This window comes from Cuculus canorus, chromosome 1 (assembly GCF_017976375.1).
Source record: "Cuculus canorus isolate bCucCan1 chromosome 1, bCucCan1.pri, whole genome shotgun sequence".
Taxonomy (NCBI): domain Eukaryota; kingdom Metazoa; phylum Chordata; class Aves; order Cuculiformes; family Cuculidae; genus Cuculus; species Cuculus canorus.
Genome location: NC_071401.1, coordinates 127,941,715 through 127,967,382, shown reverse-complemented (window position 1 = coordinate 127,967,382; position 25,668 = coordinate 127,941,715). Strand labels below are relative to the sequence as shown.

General features: G+C 41.7%; 2 long non-coding RNA genes across 2 annotated transcripts; both read right to left on the bottom strand.

Annotated features, from left to right (window-relative positions):
- Positions 1 to 12,235: 12,235 nt before the first annotated feature.
- LOC128854503 (uncharacterized) lies at positions 12,236 to 14,071 on the bottom strand. Its single transcript, XR_008453558.1, has 3 exons — positions 12,805 to 14,071; positions 12,576 to 12,657; positions 12,236 to 12,287 (listed from the first exon to the last, which is right to left on the bottom strand). It is a non-coding gene; the product is annotated as an uncharacterized LOC128854503 (long non-coding RNA).
- Positions 14,072 to 19,245: 5,174 nt separating this feature from the next.
- LOC128853910 (uncharacterized) lies at positions 19,246 to 21,712 on the bottom strand. Its single transcript, XR_008452735.1, has 3 exons — positions 20,510 to 21,712; positions 20,035 to 20,229; positions 19,246 to 19,496 (listed from the first exon to the last, which is right to left on the bottom strand). It is a non-coding gene; the product is annotated as an uncharacterized LOC128853910 (long non-coding RNA).
- Between the last annotated feature and the right edge of the window lie 3,956 nt (positions 21,713 to 25,668).

Genomic DNA, 25,668 nt, shown 5'->3' with positions numbered 1-25,668 from the left:
AGTGTGCTGTAATATGAAACTTTTTTATTAAATGAGTAGTTTTTATTAATAATTACACCAGTCAAACCTCATTTGACAGGACTGATGAAATCTTCTCTGTATCAAGTCATGGGGAAGAGGAGAGAATTACTAGGTTTCAGTCATAACTTTGTCTGCCACCAGGAGCTGTGCAGAGAAATTACGAGGTGCAGAGTTTTCCATGCCACCCTTGCCCAGGAGCGGACCATCACAGGGAGCAGCAGCACCCAGCTGTTCTCACAGCAGCGGTGTGGAGTGGGTCAGTTCGTTGTGATTGGTTTTCTTCTCACTACTTACTTTCTTTTCTGGCTTATCCTACTAAAACAATCAGGATCACACAAAAAATGTTGTGCCACTTCACTCCAACACAGGCAGTGCTGTAGGTTTACAACTTGTAGTAGGCTGTTACCAGTCAAACACAGATCTCCGAAGTACATAACACTTCTGTCTGCATCCAAGAACTCCTCCAAATCTGTCTGCCCATCTCTTTGGCTTACAATGGCAGCTCAGCCATTACATTAATGCAACATGAGAGGGTTCTACCTGTTCATGAACAACTAGGAAACAGAAACTGACTACAAAGACTTTTTCCATGCCTTTTTTTTTGCAACAGATCTGTCAGGTTTGCATTATGGCGCCTGCTTCTACGACAGAAAGCTCAGGCTGGGAAATATCTGTCTTCCAGGTTTTTAATAGGTCTCCTTGGGATTCCGATGTGCCAGGAATGCTGGGTTTGCAGCCTTCATGATGGACAATATTATATGCATTGAGGAAAGACTGACACTTCTCTTGGTTTTAGCCTGGTCAGAAAAGATTTTGGGGCTGGACAAGTTACTGATTCTACACTAAGATAAATGGTTTTGTACAAAGATAGCAGTGGTTGCATCTGTTATTAGGAAACTAAGCCCTCTCTGGGGTCTGTGAATCTCTCCTTGAGAGGGAGACTGCTGGATGAAACATACAGGGAAAGTTGATCAACTGGACACAAGACAAAAAAATAATCTCTTTCTGCATTAATGATAGTAAAGCTTTCAGTCCTATAATGCAAAAGCCCAGAACAAAAGCAGAATGCTGAACACCTTATTAATGTGGCCAAAACAAAACTTCAACTCCGTTCTCTGTAGATGTTCCTGCACATTTAATGCAATGGCTACTTGTAAAAAGAATTTCAGTAATAAATACTCAAAAACATGTCACCTACCATGAATTCATAGCTGCTGTACATATTTTTTCTGGAGGTCCAATAGATTCATACTTCTGGCCACTTAAAGCACACTGATTTTACTTTGCATTGGCAAAGTGTAGGCAAAAAAAACAAGCCTAGGTAAGATCATCTGATTTATTCCTTAAGTTTTGTCATGAGGGGTTTTGTGAGTTTTTAAATTTGTATATATGTACACACTTCTGCTTATTTGCAAATGTATATAGAAAAATAGGAGACAGAAGTGTCTTTGTCCTTCTATCAGCTACAAAGGGAGTTTAGATGGTGAGATCATCTGTCAACATCTATCCCATGAATGTTTAAATATGGACAGATAAGAGTGTCATTGATTATCCAGTTCCTTTATTCTATAGATTTGAGACTAGATTAATAGCGGTTTAGCAGGAGAAGCATGAACGCAGGCATGTAAGCTGTCAGTTGCATCCAGTCAACAGTGAGCTGGAAAACTGTCTTTATGGTTAGTCAGTAAGTAGCAGGGAAGTTAGGGGCCAATTTTGTTGAATGCAGCATCCTTCCCTTTCCTAAGTGGTGTAGTGCACTGTCACCCATTTATAGGTCTTGCAGGTCTTGCAAATTCTTTGTGTTCTTTGAGTTCTCTGAATTTTTAAACCTGCTGTATAAGTGGCAATTAATAATTTAAATAAAAAAAAAAAGGACCACGAAAAAGAGCATGCTCTAAAGGTCATAGAAGTCAGAGTGCAGATATCAGTGAATTCAGAGGGCTCTGGATCAGGCCCAATGACTTTAATTATGTCTGAAGTGAGAACATAAATCTGAATTTATTTTTCTTTAAGAAAACAAACTTCCTATGCCAAAGTAACAAATCTTCTAATGTGCCTGCTCAGGAAGTTCAGCTCTTTGTGGGACCAAAGTAACATCTTCTGTCCCTGAATGACATAAAACTGAACAGAAACTCCTTGTGGGAGACTTCCTTCATGCTACAGCACTACACAGCTGCCTTCAGAAATATCAGATCTTGCAAATTCTATTTTAAACTCCGTTGGTAAATGACACTAGCATTCATGGAGCTTAAATTATTTGGAAACATCGATAGCAATGTGATGGACAATTCTATGGAGCAAAATAAGGCTAGATACCAGGTTCACATCATACTCATATAAAGTCAGTATCCAATGGCTTCAACTGGTTTCTCAGAAATAGGAATAGAAATTAATTTCTGTGGTGTCTCAGCGCTTCATGTGGTATCTTCCACATATAAACCCACAGACCAACATGTGCAAGTAAAAGTGTTGGGACTACATCTAAGTCAGCAACAGCTTAAACCTCCTTGCTCTTTCTTTCTTTGCCTATCTGGAATAAAATGTGTGAGGACAAAGACATAGAAAATTTCATCTGTAGAGATGTTTTAAGTATAGAACCCATAGCTACAAAACACTCCAGTTTTCCCATTATAAAAATACACTTTCGCATATCCTCCACCTTCTTGAACTCCATCTGTGTAATATCAGAAAAATAATTTTTAAACACTAATTAATAGAAGTAGCTTCAACTAATACAGCTGTTCTGGCCACCACAAAAAAAAAAAAAAAAAAGAGAAAAATTTCTGTTAGTACTTCCTGCTGTGCTTTCTCCTCCAGTTCCAAAACCCACAGTGCAATCACAGTATGTTTAAATGTGGTATAGCCTATAAAGGTCAGACACGGAACAAGCAAGAGCAAAGAAAAAAAGGGAGCAAGGAACTGTTTGAAGAGAGGGAGATCATAAAACAGTTGGCTCTGCAGGTTAAAAGATGTAGCAACAGGTTTTGCTGTAGCAATCCAAAACTCCAAGGAGACTTTGAGTACCTGAAGGTATGCGTGGACTGATGGTGATTACCAGTGATTTTTGTGTTCCTGGAAAGCATACAGCACAAGAGTTATGCATTACTACAAATCTGATTTTTTTGAAGAAAGTATCATGATTTGATATAAATAAGTTTAAAAAACATTTATTAAATAAGAATTTGGTTTATGATATTAATTATTTTATTATTATTACTGTTACATTAAAGTTTCAGAAATTTGAGTCCTAAGTATCTACAAAAATCACAGTCTTTTCTAGAATGAAAAATTATATCAGTAACTTCAAGATTATTAAAAAAAAAAAAAAGAGAGTGAGTTTGGGGATTTTCTTTGCTGTTAGATTTTATATGCCAAATTTCATATACCAAAATAATCAAGAACGGTTAAGTGATGAAAGCTGCAATTCTGATTTTAGAATAAGGTTTCTTTCAGAGGAGACCAAGAAAAACATTAAGTGTAAGACCATCAGGACCAATGACACTAAGTATTTTGGGGGGGGGGGGTGTTCATTGTAAGGGCTTCATTTTTTATCTTCTTTTAGCCAGCCATGATGATTATCTTCTAAAATGTTCCCCAAATGCATGTGATTGTTTCTGCCTTTCTATATTCTTAACTGATCTCTCTCTCACTGGGTTTTACCGAGCAGGGCGGAACTGCCTCTGACCACCAGTCTCTTTTGTCTAGCAGACCATTTGCACTAGATGACTTCTAAATACAGGGGACAGTTGTCTTGTAGAGGGTTATGTGGAAATTGTATAATCACAACAAGTAACACGAAGGAGAAGAAAGCACACAAACCTGCTTCTCTGCAGTCATAATTTTGTTGGAAGTCAACCAAGGGAACAATTCTGAATTGCCATCTATCTTTATCACTGCCTCTGCATCAGAACTAGATCAAGTACCGCCTGCTGAGGAGAATAAACAGCAAAATGTTTAATACTACTACTAATAATAATAACAAACAATTTCTGCTACTGTAATGCAAACCGAAAGAGCCTAAAAGCAGACCAGCACGTAGCAGTCATACTACTTGAAGTTTGGCTTCTTCATGCAGTCACAAGACCTCAAAACCAGAGGAGAAGGCTGAGCTATCATATGTCAATGGACTACCCCAACTACCAAACCAACTGCAGAGCGTCTTCATCTACTGTTCCTTTTAGCTTTTAACACATTCCCAGCAGGATAAAATAGGTGAGATAATAATACTACTGAGAGATAATAATATTACTGAGAATAAACAATCTTTTGGCATGCCTGAGGTTACCCATTCATTGGCAGAAGCTTGCAATAAATCTAATAAATCTTGAGTAATGAACTAAATGATAATTGCTATGTATAAAGGATTTTAAAAAATAAAATCCACATTTAGAAAAGTAAATGTAATACTAGGTGCTTAAATTTAAACATACTTATAAGAATGAAAGAATCATGGTTTCAGTTTTTCTGCTCATAAAACGGGGGTAATGTTACATAGCAATTTTCTAAATTACCACAGGGTGTTTAGATGGGAGCCTCTACATTAGGGCATAATGGTACTGTTTTCAGTCTCTCTTCATACAATATTAAGTGCAACTCTTCCAAAAACGTCCTGTTTACAATACCATATAGTCAGGTCTGATTTTTAAAAAATAAAGGAGTGATCAAGCACACATTACAACTGTGCCACTGGGTCAGTAAGTGAGAAGTTAAAATAAGAAGTTAATTCAATAAAATATTGATTCTGGAAACAGATTACAGGAACCATACAGTACCACTAACTTAATTTATGAGTATTTATATTGCAGGAATTATACCTATATATCAAACACAATGACTTCAACCTTAGTTCAAAAGAGATTTTTATCTCTAAGCTTTAACAACGGGGCTGAAAATAATGCAGCATTTTAGCAGCCCATTTTCATCTTCTTTAAAAGCAACATCCTAATGCATGATGGTTAAGGATCAAGTTGCGATTGTGTGGAGAATATTAAACTTATACCAAATAATACATCTGTTTTGAATAAAAGATGTTGCATAGAGTTCCAGTTCATTTTTTCTTCATCTTGTTGCTGTGTGTGTAGCAACTGCTAAGTGAAATCACGCATCAGATAAACACATCACTTCAGCAACAGATTGCTAATCAATTGTCTGACATGTTCTGAAATATGTGGGTTAAAAATACTCCGGGGAAAAGGCTTTTCTAGTTTGGAAAAAACTGTTTCCTGTTCTCTTGTGCTTCATTCTTCTGTCTCTGAGATGCTGAGAGTGCTACCACTGCCTCTAGACTGGTGGTAGATCATTTCCTCCATTGTGGGAAAGCAGCAGATCTTCTGCCATGTTAGAATCATAGAATAGTTTGGGTTGGAAGGGACCTTAAAGATCATCCAGTTCCAACCCCCCTGCCATGGGCAGGGACATCCAACTAGATCAGGCTGCCCAAGGCCCCATCCAACCTGGCCTTGAACATCTCCAGGGATGGGTCATCCACAACCTCCCTGGGCAGCCTGTGCCAGTGCCTCACCACTCTCATAGTGAAGAAATTCTTCCTAATGTCCAGTCTAAATCTGCCCCTCTCCAGTTTATACCCATTCCCCCTGGTCCTATCCCCACAAGCCTTTATGAACAGCCCCTCCTCAGCTTTCCTGTAGGCCCCCTTCAGGTACTGGAAGGTCCCTATAAGATCTTCTCAGAGCCTTCTCTTCTCCAGGCTGAACAAGACCAACTCTCTCAGCCTGTCCTCATAGGGAAGGTTCTCCAGCCCTCCAATCATCTTTGTAGCCCTCCTCTGGACCCATTCCAACAGTTCCATATCCATCTTACGTTGAAGATTCCAGAACTGGATGCAGGATTCCAGATGAGGTCTCACAAGAGAGAAATAGAGGGGCAGAATCACTTCCCTCGACCTGCTGGCCACGCTTCTTTTGATGCAGCCCAGGATACAGTTGGCCTTCTGGGCTGTGAGTGCACATTGCTGGCTCATGTTGAGCTTCTCATCGACCAGCACCCCCAAGTCCTTCTCTGCAGGGCTGCTCTCAAGCACGTCATCCCCCATCGTGTATTGAAAATGGGGATTGTCCTGACAGTTGGCCTTGTTGAACCTCATGATGTTCTCAGAGGCCCACTTCTCCAGTCTGTCCAGGTCCCGCTGGATGACATCCTGTCCTTCCAGTGTGGCAACTACACCACTCAGCTTGGCGTCGTCCGCAAACTTGCTGAGGGTGCACGCAATCTCGCTGTCAATATCATTGATAAAGATATTAAACAGCACCGGTCCCAGTACAGACCCCTGAGGGACACCACTTGTCACAGATCTTCATCTGGACTTTGAGCTACATCTGGACCACTACTCTTTGAATACAATCATCCAACCAGTTTCTTACCCACCTTACCGTCCACCCATCAAATCCATATCTCTCCAATTTAGAGAGAAGGATGTTGTGGGGGACTGTGTCAAAGGCTTTACAGAAGTCTAGGTAGATCACATCCATTGGTTTACCCATGTCCACTGCTGCAGTTACCCCATCATAGAAAGCCACCAAGTTGGTCAGACAGGACTTGCCCCTGGCGAAGCCATGCTGGCTGCCACTAATCGCCTCCCTGTCCTCCATATGCTTTAGCATAGCTTCTAGGAGGATCTGTTCCATGATCTTCCCAGGCACAGAGGTGAAGCTGACGGGTCGGTAGTTCTCAGGGTCGTGTTTTCTACCCTTTTTAAAAATGGGCACAATGTTACCCTTCTTCCAGTCAACAGGGAGAGTGGCTTGGCAACCACATCTGCCAATTCCTTCAGGACTCTGGGATGCATCTCGTCAGGTCCCATGGACTTATATATGTTCAGTTTCCTCAGGTGTTTGCGAACCTGATCACCCTCTACTGTGGGAGAGGGTCTAAGCCCCTGGTCACCATCTTGCTGTCCCATGACCCAGAAGGGGCGATGAGAGCAGTTATCGGTGAAGACTGAGGCAAAAAAAGTTGTTAAGTATCTCATCCTTCTCCTCATCTGTTGATACATGATCCCCATTTCCAGTCATCAGTGGGGGTATGTTCTCTTTGATCTTCCTCTTTTGATTGATGTACCTGTAAAAGCCCTTCTTGTTGGTCTTTACTTCCCTTGCCAAGTTCAGCTCCAGCTGTGCCTTGGCCTTCCTGACTTCATCCCTACACAACCGGGCAGCTTCTCTATACACATCTCAGGTTCTCTGTCCCTGCTTGCACTGTCTGTGCAGTTCCTTCTTCTTTTTTAGTTTAACCAGCAGGTCTCAACTCAGTCACACCGGTCTCTTTCCTTTCCTGCCTGATTTTCTACACACGGGGACTGAGCACTCTTGTGCCTTGTGGAAAGCTTTCTTAAATATTTTCCAGCTCTGTTCCGCTCCCTTGTCTCGGAGGAAATGTTCTCTGCTTGTTTACAAAACCTGATCTGACTGCAGTCATATATCAGTCTGATATATCAGTCTACAGCCAACAAACAGGTTGTTCCCAACAAGAGAACCACAAATATAATCTGTTTGATTGCTGTATCTTATGACTTGAATATTGTTTTGAAGCAACCAGTTTTTCAGAAAATTCATTTAAAAATTCTGATACTTGGATTTTTCTTTTGTTTTAAATCTTCAATGGAAGATTGTAATAGGAAACCAAAAACTTTCCATAGTGAACAGTTTGCCAAAAGTGCTACCTTTGACTCACTAATTTCAATAATGTAAAAACATTACACTATAAAATATAGATGTTAAATATCTACGTTATAAAAGATATACAATAACAGTATCAATAACTAGCATGACTAGTTCCTGATATTCAAACAAATATACTTTCAATACTTTTATTGAAACAGCCATTTAGCTCTTTTCCTGGTCCTTGCAGGGGCAACCAGATAAGAGCCCACCTGGCATCAGGGCTGCTCACCATGGGAGACCACTTTCTCCTCTTACCCTGTTGGCTGACCTTTGTGTCCAGACCCGTCACCCACCTCCCTGGGCATATCCATGAGGAACTGCAAATCACCATCTCAGGGGCAAATATGTCAAATACAAATCACAGCCCAGTGCATGCTTCTGTTGAAGGAGAGAAGCCCGCTCTGTAATATCTGAGACTGGTACCACTGGGCCAGTAATGGCCAAGACCCTCCTGAGCACAGGCCAAAAGCTACAGCTGCCCCAGTGGTGTGGGCTGCTGGGAGAGCTTTGCCACCACTTTGGTTCCTCTCAGTGAGTCTCTAACAGCAATTGTCTGTGGACTATGTTTGGTGGGACTGAGTGGATCCTGTGCTGCTTGCCCAGCACACCGCACAAGCAGCGACCACATCTCCTACAGCTTACCCTAGAAGAAAAGGCATGCTTTGAGTCCCACAATCTTCTGTCTTGGCTGTTTTCTGTGCAAGAGCAGCCCAGCACAGACCCTGAAGAGCTCCTCTGCCTCATGATCCTCCCTGGCCACTTCTCAGCCAGCACTATTGTAAGCCCATGATGCCTGCCCAGCGCACCTCCACACTGGGCCCCTAAGACAGTCGTACAAACTTATATCCTTCTCACTCCCTCTCCAGCAGCTAGACCACAAAGTGGCTGCCCCTCTTACCATCACACAGCAGGTGAGGAGCCTCGATTGGCCAACTTGTACTCCAAGCTACAGGCAACTTGGGACATGAGGAACATAGGCTGGAGGGTCTTTGTGGAACTGTTGACGTGGCATGCTGACAAGGTTCCCAGACCCACGTCACTGCCCAATACAAGGGAAAATGGGTGCACATGAACGCTATGTGTGCTAGGCAGCAGCCACTCTTCTGGTTCCTCCAGAACACCCTGTAGAATTTCTGGCAGCATTCTTTCCTTTTTCACATTCTTGATACCCTCCTTATCTGCAGCCCCACCTCCTTGTCTTCACAAGGGCTCTCTGTCAGCCTCCTGCAGGGGAAGGGGAGGAGGGCATTTTATTTTTTTTTATTTCCTAATAAGGAAAAATAAAGGAGAAACAACTTGTCCTAAATAATCCTCCAGCCTCCAACTGACTCTACTCAGGAGCCATCAGTATTTTCTGTGTATTTGGTAATTTAAACTCCATTTGATGCCCTCTGCTTCTTATACTGAAAAAAACAATCTACTGGAAAACCAATCCGTCTTCAGCTTTTTCACTCCACTCACACCTCTTGTATCATCATTTAGTGACCTTTTTTCCATGCTTTGATAACCAGACAAGTCCACATACACTAAAGGGTCCTGGACCTGCTAGCTCCCAGGAATACAACCTTACCTACATCAACAGCTATCAGAAACAGAAAGCTTAGTAAAAACACAAACACCACCTGTCACCCAGACTGATCCTGAGCTGACCTTCAACTATTTCCTCAATGGTGTAATTCTTTGTGGTTCTCTGATAACCTAAGGCAGATGGATGTGATGACAGAAGAAATACTTTGAATCTGATTAGCTTCTGGTTTATGGGTTTGTGCGGTCCTTTTGCCATGACTGTGAAGCAGGCAAAGAGAGTTCTTATATACTATAGTATCTGCTAAACACCAGAGCCACTAGAGTCCCCATGGGATCTGACTGAAAACCCAGCTCCTTTCTCCTATACAGAGTAAACCTCTTTGTATAGACTTTCTAGCTTATGAAATCTGCCAGTGCAAGAGCATAAAATCTTGGTGTTTCTGAGGCAAAGAAAACCTAGTCACATCAGCAGATGTTCTTGCAACCAGTCAAATCTGTCACATACAAGAAATACAACTTCCAGTGGAAAAAAAACTGATTTATGGAGTGGCAAGTTTTCAAAGGGGCTCTTGCAATCTAAAGGGACATCTACTACCAGCTCTGCCAATGACTCTTGACGTGTTCTCAGCATCCTGTTCTCAGTATTTTTACCACCTCTTTGTTCTCAACCAAGGCACTGCTCAACTAATGACATAAGTCAGCGTCAGACTAGGATCTGTCTACAGTTATTGTCACCATGAGTGTTACACCAGCGCAGCAAACAGAGCAGAGCTATGCAGCCTGAATGCAAGGTTGGCCAACTGAAGGAGATTTTGTGCCATTGTAGTTACGCTAGACTCTGAACCCCACAGGTTGATCTGACAGCAGCTTTCTCCTGGCAGCACAGCTGTGTCCACACCAGGAACTTTATTGGCTGAGCTTCACCGAGAGGTGAGATTTATGGCTTTCTTCAGACCCAGGCTAAAATCATTATGTGAGGAAAACCTTCTAAGGTAGGCCTGGTCCTAAAAGGAACATCTCCAACACCAATCTAGAAAGTATAATTACCTCTGCATGTATCAATAAGCTTTTCTTGCCCCTCAACTCCAACTGTAAAAAAAGTGAGTTTGTGTTCTCCTAAAAAGAAGGAGGTGGAAAGACTGGTAGTGCTGACAGATCATATGAAAAGTCAGAACTGCTTCACTGGTTTTGCTGTGGTAGAAGCATTTGACTGCTGCACTAACACTGCGATCGGTGAAGTTTCTTACTGCTAGTGTGTGAGACACACGGGATCATGATGTACTTTGGGGCAGAATCAGCTTCAGCTTTGGAAAGCAGAGAAAAATCATCCACTTTTTTAGAGCCTGTAGGACTACTGCCATGCAAAGTCTTTTTCTGAAAAAAGCATTTAGTTAATTTGTTTAATTGCTGGGCTTACAGATGTCCTACTTTCAATTCTAGTACAGGGATGGAAAAGTTAAACAAAATTAATATGCATTTAGAAATGAATCAACACATTGAACATTAATGCCAGATTATCTGTTTACTTGTTGATATTTAGTATCTTTTTGCTATTGGACCACATTCGCCTTGCCAGGAGGAAAAAAAATAAACAGACCTCATTGTATGAAGCTCCTTGGAAAAATGACATAAGCTGGAGAACTTACACTGTTGGATAAACAGGTTTAAGTAGGAAACAAAGTGATGTGAAAGGGCTTTTCTTCATGTTAGGGATGACAGTTTGCCCTTCCCTGTAGTTACATGTGGGTTACTTCAGTACTTTATTTTGAAAAGTCACAGCATTTTCACTGCAGAGAGTCAGATAAAAAGATTAGTCAACAAAAAAAGACAAAAAGAATAAGCAAGTATTGTGTCTTCCCTATATATATGTCAAGATCATACCACTTTACCCATCTCTGTTTGGAACTGCTGTCACCAAGTGCATCTTCCAATAGCGTTAAACATCTGGTAGACTTTTACAGGTACTTTTTCTGACTGACTTAACACGGAAGTCTTCACTGAGAGAAATTCTGTGACAGATACCTGGAATGAGGACCAGTTAGACATCTTAAGTCATGTGTCAAATCAATGCAGAAAAGCAATGCCAATGCACCATTACACTCATCATTTTATTAATTAGGAAAATTAAAAACGATGTTGAAACATAAAATGAGACTCTCTGTATTTAGGCAGAATGCTACATGTCTTTGATTACCGAATATGTGCATTAACCTCATGATTGTTATTTTAAGTGAAACACGATTAAATGTACAGGATATGTAGAACATAGCTAAAGTGACACCCCTGTAAAAAGCCTATCTTTTGCATTTCCTGTCTTGAAAACTTGATATTTTCATAAAATCTGCAATATGGTACATTAATAATAACTCAGTGTTATGTAAAGTTAAAATCTGCTGCCAAAAATGAAGGTTGCCAAGCTAACACCAACTTACAGATAACCATCATCATGGTGGGCAATTTTTCCTGGATAATAACTTACTCACTGAAAATACAGTTTTCACAAATCAAAGCAATCCTTAACTAATGTCAAATCTGGCAAACGCATCTAAACATTTTTTTTCAGTGACAAAAATCCTTTGGCTCTGTTAACTGAGTAGATGAAGAGCTTCCAAGAGCATGACCCCACAGAGCAAAGTTGAAGTTATTTGCCTCTGAGTTGAGATGTCTGTTTTGCAGTTTCTGCTCAAGTTTCACTGAAGAGGAGATTTGACCATTTTGTCTTTTAGTTCTCCAGGTAACTAATCACTGGTCTACTAGTCAAAGGAGAAAGGAAAGGAGGAATAATGAAAATTACCATCTACTCCCATTTATCCATGTATATCACATTCTCTCTGCTTTTATTAAAAGTTACCAGAAATACTTTGTCTAAGACAGTTCTTTTACTGTGCTATTATTAAAATATTTGGATTTGGTTCTACCTGAACCAGTGCTTAAAAACAGCATGGCTGCTAAAACAAAAATATAATTTATTCACCATTTTAAAATGCATTACCTTTAATAATGTATTTCCCGGGTCTCTCGTTTCTTCAACAAAACCTGTCTCACAGAACCCTGTCGCATCTAAGGAGATATAAATCGATTAAATGGGGCTAGGGTGCAAATGCATTTTTAGGGGTAGGAAGCAGAAACAATATTGAGAAACAATAACTAGGAGAATTAATACAGACCTTGGCTTTTACCATGAAGCAGAGGCTACAGGTACTGTAGGCAACATATACAACACATAGAAAAGCAAATTTTTTATCAGTTAAAATGCTTAATTTCCATATGTAATACTCAAAAAAAAAAATTACAGTCAGCATTTGAACCACCTGGACCAGGTACATGGTGATTGATTAGACCACCCACCTCTGCTGGTGATCAGCCACCCTGAGCATTCCTTCCTCAGATGCATTTAGAATTAATCCCAGATGATCCGGATTAGGGGGAGCTGAAACCCAGATTAGATAGCACTCCCATTTAAAATATACCCAAGAAAATTATATTACTATATTTTAAAGACTTTTAAACCAGGTTAAGTCCATTTAAATGACCACAGAAGGTTAAAGAAATTACAAGTAACAAAGAAGAGACCTACCAGGGTTCATGGACACCTTATTCAATGCACTCTTTTCTTTTCTTTTACAAGTTTCCTATTTTAGACCTTTTAGAATAATCCGTCTGTAAGATTTAAAGAAAAAATCTTCTCAAGAATCAGCAATACTCTCTAGGGGTTGTTTTAGGCAATTCTAATTTTATAGTTTCCTCCTCATATTGGATAAGGATCTTGGATAGTGTCAGAGATTTGGTATGTGCACAGGATCTTGGCCCTGGTACATTAAGTTGTCATAGCTACTTTGGATCGTTTCTAAACATGACCAAATTCTCCACAGGATTCTTCCCAAGTTTAAAGGGCTCTTCTACAAAAGCTGATTCCAAGTGTTTCTGAGCAAGTCTCACTATTTTGCCTATATGTACCTGTACAGTTAAAACAAAGAAAAGCAGACACTAAGTTAATTACAAGGCAAGTTTAAAAATAAATAACTAAATAACTAACTAAATAACTAAGTAAGAAAAAATTAAATAACTAAGTAAAAGGAGTCTAGCACTGCTAAAGAGTGGTGTTCCTCAGACTGCATGTTTTCATGGTATGCAGGGGACTTCTCTTTAGAAAACAAGAGTTTGCTAGACTTTGTGTGTAACACAGTTTTTCAGGTAGAGAGTTTTCATTGTTCTTTTAAAAACACATTTTTAAAAAACTAGTAGGAAAGGGGGAGGGTGAGACAGACTACAGACCAACTAACAGAATCCTCATCATCCGAAAATAGTAGAAAACAGTCCAATTTGATTCAGGCTGTAGAATAAATTCTGGTTAGGTCACAGTAGTATAAAACTGGAATAAATTCACCAGCACCAGACAAGCTGAGCTGGAATTATACCAGAACAGCTGAGAGCAAAGATAGGTCTTTAGTTTTACATTTTGTTCAGCTCCTCTATAACTTGAGTAGAATAATAAATCAGCAGCTCATTGTCTCTGGAAGTATATGGAAAACTAAGTCATTTTCCTGTGGGCCTAAAGATGCAAGCATAGTTTAATTACCTTTAGCTTTAAAGCAGTAATCCTAATCTATACTATAAATTATGGTGTTATAAACCCTCTGACACAGGAGAAAGCAACTTTTTCCAGACTTTATTTTACCCTCCATCTTCAGCAAGCTTCCATTCTTTTACGTTCTCAATGCAAGAAGTGATGTCCCTCAGGGGTCTGTACTGGGACCGGTGCTGTTTAATATCTTTATCAATGATATTGACAGCGAGATCGAGTGCACCCTCAGCAAGTTTGCGGATGATGCCAAGCTGAGTGGTGTAGTTGCCACACTGGAAGGACAGGATGTCATCCAGCGGGACCTGGACAGACTGGAGAAGTGGGCCTCTGAGAACATCATGAGGTTCAACAAGGCCAAGTGTAAGGTCCTGCACCTGGGTCAGGGCAATCCCCATTTTCAATACACGATGGGGAATGACGAGCTTGAGAGCAGCACTGCAGAGAAGGACTTGGGGGTGCTGGTCAATGAGAAGCTCAACATGAGCCAGCAATGTGCACTCACAGCCCAGAAGGCCAACCGTATCCTGGGCAGCTTCAAAAGCAGGTCGAGGGAAGTGATTCTGCCCCTCTATTCCTCTCTTGTGAGACCTCATCTGGAATCCTGCATCCAGTTCTGGAATCTTCAACGTAAGATGGATATGGAACTGTTGGAATGGGTCCAGAGGAGGGCTACAAAGATGACTGGAGGGCTGGAGAACCTTCCCTATGAGGACAGGATGAGAGAGTTAGGCTTGTTCAGCCTGGAGAAGAGAAGGCTCTGAGAAGATCTTATAGGGACCTTCCAGTACCTGAAGGGGGCCTACAGGAAAGCTGAGGAGGGGCTGTTCATAAAGGCTTGTGGGGATAGGACCAGGGGGAATGGGTATAAACTGGAGAGGGGCAGATTTAGACTGGACATTAGGAAGAATTTCTTCACTATGAGAGTGGTGAGGCACTGGCACAGGTTGCCCAGGGAGGTTGCGGATGCCCTATCCCTGGAGGTGTTCAAGGCCAGGTTGGATGGGGCCTTGGGCAGCCTGATCTAGTTGGATGTCCCTGCCCATGGCAGGGGGGTTGGAACTAGATGATCTTTAAGGTCCTTTCCAACCCAAACCATTCTATGAAATAACAAAAATATTATTTCCTCAGGAATACAACAAATAATGACCTCATGGTTTGATATTCAAGTAAATTCTGGTCAGAGAAAAGTATAATGTATAATTCTCTTAGTATGTTCCCTAAGCTTTCCCACTGATGAAACACAATTTTTTGGTAACGTACATCACTGCTTCTCTCTCAGTCGGTCTTCTTCCTGTAACAGTCTGGACCACTTTTGACCCACAACACCTGAAACAGTAACCTATATAGTACCACTATGGTCCTAAGAGCTATTTGGTTAAGATGTTCTTCAAGACCAGGCTCAAAGCAGAAGATCGAGTCGAGCTTAACTGTAACAGAACCCCATGCGACACTCCAGCAAGGCTAAGCTAAAAGGCCTGATGAGGAAATGCTGCTGGGAAACATATGTGCTTTGTTTCACACAACAGAAGAGTTAAAATTATTTTCATAAATACCATAATGTATAAAAGCTGTGAACACCCAGCTGTAGTGTCAGACTTCCAAATTGTATAAATCTATTTGTTTCTCATATTAGTAAATGCTATTTGAACAGAAATAGCACATTGTAACAGCCTAACAAGAAGCAGTCTTTCAGATGACGTTTGAGACTTCTTTGCTCCACTGTATGGAAATATTTAAGACTTAAAAGATTTATATGACAATATAGCATTTTAAGTGGCTCAGTGCTGTTCCCAGTAAAGTTGGAGAGGGCTTTTACCATCAGCTTCAATGGAAATAGCATAAGGGCCAAGATACATAGTAACATTATTTTAATTTTTATTCTATGTTATTCTAAGGGACAAGAAGTTTTTTTCAAAGGCCCTTTCCCCTCAAAAAAAACCCCAAAATATCAAGCAAATTATCAAGTGTCAATCATTGTCATGATCACACATTAATGTCTACTGAAACCTCTGTGCAGGTAACAGTCAGCAGGCTCTGAATGTCAGTTCCACTGTGCACAGCACATTGGGCACAGAGAAACAGTGTATTTCTAAGTTTATTATTGGAAAGTTTCTATTGCCTTTTAGATCTTTTCTCACAATATCCAACACACTACCTTCTTTGCTCTGAGACAAAAATACTCACCTCATGCACACATTTCAAAGAAAAAACCTCAACATGAACCAATAAGTGATAAAATCTGATCTTTCAAGGCATTTGAATATGAATAAACTCAGCAACTTTTGATCCATTTTCTATTTTATTATTGATGGACACCAAATTAAATTAAACAAACTAAGGAATAGTCCCATCAATTTCTAAAACCCATGTTTTACTTTAAATAATGCTAGGACAAACATAATTTCTCTTTAACTAATATTTTCCACCAACCACTAGTGTTAAAATGTTTTTTCTTTCATTGGTTTTTATGGTTTTCTTGATGTTTTTTAAAATATTTTTTTCAGATCATGTGTTTTACATTTCTATTTGGGCTTAAGTGAGATGTAAATCAGAGAATCATAGGATAGTTTGGGTTGGAAGGGACCTTAAAGATCATCCAGTTCCAACCCCCTGCCATGGGCAGGGACACCTCCCACTGGATCAGGCTGCCCAAAGCCCCATCCAACCTGGCCTTGGACACCTCCAGGGATGGGGCAGCCACAGCTTCCCTGGGCAACCTGTGCCAGTGTTTCACCACCCTCAGAGTGAAGAAATTCCTCCTTATGTCTACTCTAACTCTGCCCCTCTCCAGTTTAAAGCCATTACCCCTAGTCCTATCACTACAAGCTTTCGTGAAAAGTCCCTCCCCAGCTTTCTTGTAGGCATATTTAATAAAAGATTACAGGAAACATGGAAATGACACATCTGAATATTTAGTTTCTTATCTTATTCCTTTTTCTGGTTGTGTTTTAGGTTTTTTGTTTCGTTTTTTTTTTTTTCTTTCTCTCTGGTGTCTTTTACATATTTCTCTGCTACAATACCCTAAATACTAATGCAATTGCAGAAGGATTTCTCTAAAGTATCCTCTCCTGTATTTCTTAGTGGTGTATTTTCCAATAAGCTCATTTGACATCCCTTAAAACATCTACTACATCACAACACCAGTCCTCATAAAATGAACAATAACCCAGGCAGCCTGTGTATCTGTCTGTCTATCTAACTGCATCCACGAGATTTATCTAACCAGTGACATTTACCTCAAACAGCTGGTTTTAGTTCTTTATATCACCACATCTGAAAGCTGAAATGAAGAGGGAAGAAAAAAATTAAAAATAATTACATTTCTCAGCTAGCTGTAGAGTTTTGTGTATTTAAAGAAATAAACTTGCAATGAAGCCACTGAGCTGGGATAAAGGTGACTTTTTAAAGAAAATTTTCTGGCTTGATTGAAGACTTTTGAATAAATTTCAGCATTGGCTAGTATGAAATTCATTTTCCCCCACATATCAGATGGGACTAATAATACTTTTCTTTCTTCTAATTCTGACCAATTATTTAGAATTATTAGCTCCATTAGAAACCACCTACTGTGCATATGTCCAATGCCCACATTGACAGGTTCTTGGTCTAGTTCAGTATTACTAAGAGTAGCACAAATATATTGGTCATGAAAAGTGAACATGTTTATGTGCTTCCTAAAGCTTACTTTTAAAAAGAATTTTGAGTATTTTTCTAATGTAGTAGTACATTTCATATTAAAACAGGAGTCAATATCAATATTCTGGCCTGCATGTTCTTTTCTCTTTAATGTGTAAGCAACAAATATTTTCTGAAATACTTGTGTTGTAGCTTTCAGCTGAGCATATTTCAAAGAGTAAAGGGGAGGTGTACAGGAGAAGCATCTAAATTTCTTCCTAAATATTCAAGTGGGAATGAATGCTTGAGGAATCGACTATTCATCAGAATCTGGACTATGAAGTTTGAAAACAGACTGCTATAATAAATAAATAAAGTAATAATACAGATTTGTCCATCTTCTCTTTGTTATCATTTCTGTCCAATACCTTTATGTATGTATATACACACACATACCATGTATGAAAAAGCAAGTTAGACTATAAAAAAAAACAAAAACCTTCCAAATTGTCTTCCTGATTTTTCTTTTCAGTGAATAATCAGCCTACATTGCCATGAAAACTGTGTCTCAGTGGGGGAGCAACAATATTTACATATGAAGTTAAACAGAAATGCTCTTGTTGAAGCTTAAGGTTTATAATCGCCTGTTACTGGTAAAGTCTTCCATAATTTCCCAAAGTATTTGCTGTTTGGATTGAGGTTACTTATTCTTGTACTCCTCTTTGAACTGTGGCAAACTCCTCTGGTGAGATCTTTCCCTGCCACTGATTTAAAAGCAGGCAGGTGCTTGTCGCAAGATATAACGCAGTTTTATATGTGTGCAGTTCTGTATATGCCAGCCTTTAGGTCTGAAAAGCAACAGCAGCTTGGTCCTGATGCAGCAACAGCATTAGACAGAGTCATTAAGCCACAGAAACACATTTGGCACAAATACATGTACTTGCAACGTGCCCTTGTTACAGTTGCCATGGGAAACCTCACTTTGAATTTCCTTATGTCTCAGTTTAAAAAAACTTTTGCCGCTTAGCATTAATGGGGTGGGGGGAGAGAATTAAGAGGGTGGCTTCGAACTCTTTAGGCACAAAGATAAACTCTACAGGTGTTAAAGTGAAATCGTTTTGAGCTTTTACCCCTTTCTTTCCCCTGGTGTTGTTCCCTTCAGTGTTGTTCTGTTTGAAGAGCCCTAAGTGACCCTTTAAGCTTAAACACAGCCAGACAAACTTTTATCCCAGACAGTTACGAGGGAAAACACGGTAATGTCACGCAAACGTGATCCAGTGACTTAATTAGAACCAAGTTAGCAGAGACGAAGAGAAGCTGTAAATCTCCTGAGACTCCTGGGGGGCTGCAACAGGAGGGCGAAGCCCTTGCAGCGCTGGGAAAGGGCAACACAAGAGAGACAAAAAAAAAAAAAAAGACCCCAAAACCCCCTACCAAAACCAGAATCAAAATAAACAATTCTCATTTTAGAGAAGAAAATATACTAAGGCTGTATATTTTTAAAGGAAAAGGTTAATAAAAAGCCATTAGGAAGAGGGCGCAAAGAGTTAATTTCTAGCAGGACTTGAAAGCATCCCTCAGCCTGGGAAGGCTCCCGGCGCCCTCTGGTGCAAGGCAGGAGCAGCAGTGGAAATTTCCTTTGGAAACCAGCTTTGTTTCAAAGTTCAGACAGATTAAAATGACTCTTAAAGGTGCCGACGGGACATGGGGTGATTTCCCCCAGCGACGACGACAAGGGGAGCCTTGCCTGGGGAGCAGTTTGGGGGTGATGGAGAGGAAAGGGAGAAGATTGTGGGTTTTTTTTTTTATTGTGTCTCGGTTATTTAATTTTTTTTTTCCTTATTTCTCCTCCAGAGTCTCAAGTTGAGCCGGCTGCGACGTGAAGAAAGGAGCCTTGAAAACCGGGCAGTGAATGAAAACATCGCAGGGTCCTCGGAATAATGGTTGCAACCAACCCCTTGCGAGCCTGTTTTCCTCCAGTCTGGAGCTTCCAAGGGAGAGCGAGCCTAACCGAGCACGGAGCAGAAATGCCTTCTTCCTACATGACTTTACTACTACAAGAAAAGAGCCTAAATGAAAAGGAAAAAAAAAAAAATTATTGAATTTAAGCACCTCTCCCTTAAAACTAAAGGATGCTGCCTAATTCCAGTCGTCATCCTTATTTTAATTGCTAGGGTACTGAGGAACGCTCCCTGCTGTCAGGCTGCGAATTGAGATGTTTTTACGTCTTTACAATAAATAACAGCAGGTCATCGATAGCTACTTTTGAGACAAAAAAAAAAAAAACCAAAACAAAAAAAAACCCACACACAATCACACACTTAAAAGCCTACTTATAAAGGAAAATGGGCCGACACCTCAAAACGGGAGATCCAACAGCTAGAGTATTCCTTTAGGTACCTGCTGGGGAAATACACTTGGTTTTAACCCCTAAAAGAAGATGAGTGAAGGCATTGGGAGGGGAGAGGAATGGGGGGAGGTGCTGGAGGCAGCTTCCCAGCTCATCTTTACTAGTTCTCCTTCGTTCCTAATATCTCCCAAAATGGCCCATCTTGCAGCAAATGCATCGTCCATCACTTCAAGAGACATGACAAAAAAAGCTGGTACCTCCTTTTAGCTACGGGGTGGGGGGTCCGCGTTACTGCCCGCTCGGAGGTGGGTGATGATACTCGTCGGTAACTGGTGACAGCGATTATATTAACGGGGTTTGCAGCTCGGCTTTGCCCGTATCTTTTCCTCTCGGCATTCTTTCTGCTGCAGCAGCAGGCGCTGAGTTTCTCCCTCGGCTAAGGTTAAATTTACCTTAAAAAAACAAAAAAGAGAGAGAGAGAGATGTAGGATTTGGTTATGGTTTGGGTTTTGGGTGTGGTGTTTTTTGTTTGGTTTGTTGTTGTTTTTTATTTTTTTTCCCTCCTTAAGGAGATTCCTTTTAAAAAGGACGGTTTGGGGTTTGGTTTTTTTGTTTTGTTTTGTTAAAAGGAGACTTTTCCAATTAAAAACCTCCCGCCCTGACAACGCTTGAGAAAGTTTGGGGAAATAAACAGCAAGTCCCCGACAGCCGCGCTGCTTTTTGTATACCAACCAAAACACATTTCCTTGGGGGAAAAAACGACCAGCAACCAAAACTAAACACTATTTAATAAAAGCCAACAGATTAATGTTGTCGAAGCGTGTGCGAGGCTCCCCTAACCCGGTTTTCAGACAGACACATACGACTCTTCCACCTCAAGCTCCCCACCGAAGTGCTTTAAAAAGAAAAAGATGATTCCTTTTTTTTTTTTAATTAAAGGACCCATTTTGCAGCCAGAGATAAGTCAAAGCAAATTGGCACAGAATATATGTAGGAAGGGTCATGTGCAGGCGGATTTGTCCTATTTATAGGACACAGGAAGAGCCGGGAGAGCAAACGCCTGCCCTGAAGACAACGTGGGATGTTATTTGGGGTAATGGATTAAGGACAGACTGGAAAGCAGTGGATGCTCAATTGCATCGTTATTTCGCGTTAAATAACATTTTAGAAGAACATATAGAAGCTCCCCCGGCTTTTCGGATGGAAGGAAGAGGGATTATTTAGGAGCAGTAGTAAAATGAGGAAGGGGGGGGAATGACGGGGGGGAATTAATACAGCCGACAGTTGTCTGCTGGGGAGCTAATCAACATTGTAGATTACAAACGTTCAGCTTTTGCTGGTGCTTTGCCGCAATTAGTTTTGAATCATAAACATATAAGATACAAGAACTAATTATGAGACCACATCGGAGTTTATCTGCAAATGGCTGGCAAATCACAGACCATTCCCGAAAACAGCCAGTACCTTCCAGGGAAGCCTGTTGGCGGTGAAGAATTGACAGTCGGTGGCAAAAGAAAAATAGGCAGACGGGGAAATCAATGTCCCAGTGCTTTGAAGGCAACGCACGTCACGTTTCTGAAAGTCACGATCACCTAATTGTTATTTTTGTAGTTAAAATGTTGGCTGAAATCGTAGGTGTGAAAGATCTATTAGTAACACACTATTAAAGACCTGCAGAACATTTGAAATATGACCTTAACAGTTTAAGAAGTAAGCATTTTACGTAATAACACTACGATAGCTATTAATTTTCTTTTATTAGAAATAATTTATTTTTATTGAATTATTTTAATGATTTCTTTTTACAACAGAGACGTCGCAAAACAAGATTCCACCATTTTTGCTTGTAGGTTGTTGTGAGTTTTAATTCTTAAGTCTGTTACATTTTTTTTTCTATTGACCACTTTGTGTCCATGTTTATCACCACTAATAAGAATTTACAGGGAAAAAAAAAAAAAAAAAAAAAAAAAAGGAGGACCTGACAGGACTTCTTTAAAGAAATTAAAACTCCTATTGACTTACATGGGAAGAGAACGAGGCCCTACAAGAATTACTGCTGGGTGTCCCCTGTACAGGGGGACACGTTTATTTTATTTTCTCCCTTCAGCCTTGAGAGAGGAGATAGACACTGGTCCAAACACATATTATCCCGTTCTCCCACGCGGATGCATCAGCGGCAGGGATTGGAGCTGGCTCTCCCGTCCCAGGGAAGGGTTGTTAAATCCCCGAGAGGCAGAGATCGGCTCCTAAAGCTCACTGGCATCTCCCCGCCACCCTCTCCGCCTGCATCCCTGCCTTGTGTGGCCGTGGGGAGAGGGAGACACGCGTGGCAGCTGGCAGCGGCTTGTAGGGAGCCGTAGCAGGACCTGCGGACAGCCAGACCGACAGACAAAAGGTGTTAGTAGGCTCCCAGCCGGCGGGCTCACTAGTTTCTCAGCAAAAGAGTCTTCCCAGGCAGCAGAAACAAGCCAGGGGTTCTGCAAATATTCCTTCCGAGGCGGAGTGAAAGGGCCTTAAACTGAATTATCAAGTATATCGAAATATCCTTTCGTTCACTTTTCAAATAAATCACTTTATTAACGACTCATGAACTGTTTTAATGACCCGTCTTATTTAATCACCGGTGCGGCATGGAAGTTATTATTCATTTGAAACTTTATTGCAATTTCCAGTCACTCAACTTACCGTGGGTATAATATGGACTATTAGAATACCGCACTGTTATGCGAGAGGGCTCTCAAATAGGAAAACACAGAATCCCACAAGAGGAACACTACGCTGAGACTCCCAATTCCATTTTTTTAATATACAAATAAAATTATTTTCCACTTGCTAAGCACTCACTTTTCCTGCTGATTTCCTTAGAAGGTGCTGGGTGTGGAAGCCTTAGGAGAAAACAGGCCACCTTTCTAGGAAGGCCTAATTATGGATTTAAATAGCCTAACTTTAAGAACTTATGTTAACAAACAAGAAGCCCTACGACTTCATTTCAACCCCCAATTCACTACACCACTCTCCAAAAAATGACATAAACAAATGGGTGCAAAACTTCAAGCCAAAAAAAAAGAAAAAGAAAAAGAAAAAGAAAAAGAAAAAGAAAAAGAAAAAGAAAAAGAAAAAGAAAAAGAAAAAGAAAAAGAAAAAGAAAAAGAAAAAAGGAGGGTGGCTACTATCATAAAAGAAAAATTATTTTAGGGGCTGTTAGCACAGCGACAACAACACTGCAGAGCAGGAGCTGCAAACTCGTTCATTCTCTCTGGAAACAGACAACACATTCTTCCCACCGTCCCAGTAACACCGGCAGCGTTACCCTCGTCTGTAAATCTTACAGAAAAAGGGCCACCTGCTAATAATCCTGCAGAAAACTGCCGGAGGACGAGAACAGAGTGATGCCTCCCGGCATCCACGGTTTCCTTTTCGTCCCGGTCTTTGCAGCCGAATCAGATTTTTGCTCGGAGGCGAGGGAATAAAAAAAAACCTAAAAAAACCCCCTTGGCTCCCTAAAACTTCCTCAGCTCCCTAAAACTCGGCCTTACTGTGTCTAGAGCTCAGCTCTGAGCCTAGCTCGCAGAGTCCAGATGCAGTGGAACAGACTGAGCCCACGGGGGAAGCGAGGAACCCGCACAGCGCGAAGAGGGTGATACGGGACGCGACCCTCTGGGTCCTTCTGCCCCTGCTCAGGACGGGGCTGCAGGATCGGGCTCGCACGCTTCGTTCCCTGATAGTTAAATTAGCAATAGAAAGACCTAAAAGAATTACCAAGCCGTAAAACAAAAACATTGCAGAGAAAAACCACAAAAAAAACAACTCCAAACTAACAACAAAAAAAAGAAGCCCCACCCCAAAATAAAAGCTTAGTTGGGGCGGTAGCGTTCCTAATGAATTGCTCGGATTTTCCTCCACGACGCTCCTACCACGAAGGGAAAGAACCTTTTCCTGACAAGTCTGTTATGTTTTCTGCAGAAGGCAGCACCTCTGGGCTAGGCCTTGTAAAACAGGGCGAAATAAATAAAGGGTATGCCCGAGGAAGAGAGACTCCGATTGGTGTTTATGTTATGAAAAAGTGCATCTTTAAACGTAGCTAGGACAAATGAGACCCGAGGTAATGCAAAGTCAGGAACAGAAGCAGCTTTTCTAGCCAGGCATTGTCTTTATGTCTGGTTTATACAGTGCTTAGTAAAGTGGATTAAGCAGAACGATCCCTCGGTGAACCTAAGCAGGATGATAAAGCACAGTGATAAAATATGACCATACCATTCTCTGCGTAATACCTCCGGATTAATTGATAATGGTACATCCCCCAGTTATTCCCTCTGACTAGCGACTGCGGGTTCGGCTGCTGGAATTAAAATGCACAATCAAACCCAAGGAAAGCTTTAAATCCCGGGACTGCTGTTCATAAACAGCAAAAGATGCGGAGTTCAGGAGGGGTAGCAATGTTACAGCGATATGCTATTAGAGCGATAAAATATCATAACATTAAAAATTGTGCAGTGCATGTATGTTTAATTAATCATAGAATCCTAGAATTGTTTGGGTTGGAAGGATCATCCAGATCCAACCCTCCCGCGATGGGCAGGGACACCTCCCACTGGATCGGTGTGGTTATTTTGAAATAATTGGTATGTGTGGGTACGGGAAAGCTGGGAAGGGGCTAGTTACAAGGCATGGAGTGGTAGGGCTAGGGGGAATGGATTTACATCGGAGGAGGAAGATTTAGATTAGGAAGAAATTCTTCACGATGAGAGTGGTGAGGCACTGGCACAGGTTGCCCAGGGAAGCTGTGGATACCCCACCCCCGGAGGTGTTCGAGGTCAGGCTGGATGCGGCTTGGAGCAGCCTGGTCTGATGGGAGGTGTCCCTGCCCATGGCAGGGGGTTTGGAACTGGATGATTTTTAAGGTCCCTTCCAACCCAAACCATTCAGTGATGTTGTGATTTCAGCAGCCTTGTCTTTGTAAGACATTTCGGGGCCCCTGAATATTATGCTTTCAGTTCCTTGGGAAGCAAAGAGCATACGGGGGGCGCTCTGGATGTTCCCATTTTGTTGGTTTTCCTTTAGAACTAGGGCAGCACCAAAGGAAAGGAGCCCAGAGGCAGGACAGGACGCCGCACAACCAGCAAGCAGCCACCCTCGCCATTTTAAGCAGCCAGCGCAATTTAAAAAGGGACAGCGGAGGGCCGGGTGCCATCAGATACAAAGCGTTCGGAGCGAGGGGGCGACGGGGGTCACGGCAAGCGATGGAGGGGGACAGACGGACCGACAGACAGACGGACAGATGGGCGGTGACAGCCCGCCGCCCTCGCCACCCCGCAGGGAGAAGGGACGGGCGGGCGCCTCCTGCCAGTGGGGGGAGGCGGGAGGGGACCCGGCGGGGACAGCCGCCCCCTGGGCACGCAGGGCTCGGGGCACGCGGGGACAGCGGCGCAGGGCGGGCAGGGAAAATGGAGGAAGGCGAAGGGAAGGCGGGATCCAGGCGAGGCGCGCAGCCTCCCTGCGCGGGGAGCGCCGCGCCGAGAACGCCGGCAAAGGAAACTCCCCGAGAATCGTTTTGGAGTTTTAGAAAGCAAAGCGCTCTTTCATAAAGCCGGGGCAACGCGAGGAAGCGATCTCCATCAATGGTGTGCAGCCAGAGCTGGGACAGAATGTGTTCCCACTTACATGCATGTGGATAAACTTTCCCAGAAATCTTACGCCTATTCCATTACTTTCCAAGGAGTAATTGTAATGTTATTGTGAACTTCACAACGGTCAAAACTCTTGCTAATTGGAGCTGTCTCCAGCGCCAGGAGGAATGCTCTTGCTGGTTGGGAGCTTTGGAGCCAGCTCTCGACTTGGCGTTTGAGAGGGGGAAACACCGCAGAAGCGATAGTAGAAGAAAACACCTCTGT